Source organism: Octodon degus, unplaced genomic scaffold (assembly GCF_000260255.1).
Source record: "Octodon degus isolate 3935 unplaced genomic scaffold, OctDeg1.0 scaffold00021, whole genome shotgun sequence".
In the NCBI taxonomy this organism is placed as follows: Eukaryota; Metazoa; Chordata; class Mammalia; order Rodentia; family Octodontidae; genus Octodon; species Octodon degus.
Window position 1 is genome coordinate 13,395,054 of NW_004524597.1, and position 1,699 is coordinate 13,396,752.

The window sequence follows — 1,699 nt, forward strand, 5'->3', positions numbered from 1 at the left end:
ATGGCTCAGTGGAATAAACGCTTCCCTGGCAAGCGCAAGGGCCTGAGTTCAATCCCCGGTTCCGTCAAAAAAAAAAAAAAAACAAAAACAAAAAAAAAAAACATGGGACTAGCCAGTCATGGCGGGACACACCTATAATCCCAGTACTTGGGAGGCAGAGGCAGGAAATGACTTCAAGGCCAACCTCGGCTACACAGTGAGTACAAGGCAGGCCTGGACTGCATAGTGAGAACCTGTCTCAAAAACAAAAATATTCATGGGCCTGAGACTTCTGCTCTTGGGAAAAATGCAAAAGAAATCTTTTTCCCTATGTGTCTTCTAGATACAACTAAAACCCCTGGATACTATAAGTAAAAGAAATTAAGAGTCTGAAAGGTAGAGGGGCAAAGGCAGAACAGTGAAAAACCTGGGGCCTGAGGAAGAGGAAGAACATGATAGTATATGCTCTGAGTTTTCTTTTTGTCTCATACAGCCCAGACTTGCAGATGAAGAAGCCAGCAATCTGGAAAGACCAAGCGCAGACAAAAAAACAAAAAACAAAAAACCAAACCAAACAAACAAAAAAAAAAAATTCAATAAAAGTTAGCCTCTCTAACCAAAGGATCTGGAAGGACCAGTCCTGAAAGACAGAAAATGTTTATATAACAACCATTCCAGCCAACCCAACTGAAAACATTCTCATTCAGCCCAACAGGGCTAAGCTGGGGCTTAGTTGTCCACCTTGTAAAGCTATAACAAAGCACCCCAACTTCTCTGTTGATGGTATCAGAGGAATCCAAGACTGCCACACCTGCTAATCTAAAGGTAGCTGACAAATATTTTAAAGAAGTCATAAAGAAGCCTCCATAATACTTGAGAGATTGAGACAGGAGGACGATAGATTTATTTGGGCAACTGATTAAGATTATCAAAATAAAAGAGGACTCAAGATATTGCTCAGCAGTGGAGTATTTGCCTAACAAGCCCAAGACCCTGGGAAAAAAGATTTAATATCAGATAAAGCAGACTCCAGAACAAAATGCATTAATAGAAAGTAACATTAAATGAATAGAAGGAGCCAGGCATAGTTACACAGGCCTATAATCCCAGCCCTGAGAATCCTGAGGCAAGAGGACCCCTGTAAGGGGCCAGCCTGGCCTACATAAGTGACTGCAACACCAGCCTTGAACTGCATCATAAAACCCTGTCCCAAAAAGACAAGGAAAAAAAAAAAAAAAAAGAATTGAAAGAGAAGAACTCAACAATATCAATAATTAATTAAGTGACATTTCTGGAATGCTCAAAAACTGAATATGAATGATGGTTAATAGTATTATATTTTTAATTTTTGTGTCCATATGCTCATTGTGAGTATACAGAATTAAAAACATATTTTATGCTGGATGTAGGTGTTAAATCTGACAAAATATATACAGAATTTGTATACTGAATACTGTACAATATTGATGGAATAATAAAATAAACTACTGGTAGACATAGTGACCTGTATCATTCTTCAGAGAATTATACTGAATGGAAAGAGCCAATGCTAAGGATTCCATACTGTATGATTCCATTTTATTTATGTAACACTGTTAAATAAAAAAATCATAGAAATGGTGATCTCCGAGTCCTAGCCCAGGTCCGGTGAGTGTGCGGAGAGTTTCCTGCTACCCTGCGCCGGCGGGACCAGTCCCAGCCCAGGCGCAGCGTGGGCCGG

General features: G+C 39.7%; 1 protein-coding gene across 1 annotated transcript in view; it reads right to left on the minus strand.

Moving 5' to 3' along the window:
* The window catches only part of Cdc45 (cell division cycle 45), a 41,493-nt gene that overhangs the window by 24,100 nt on the left and 15,694 nt on the right, over positions 1-1,699 (minus strand). The gene's annotated exons all lie outside the window — the stretch shown is intronic.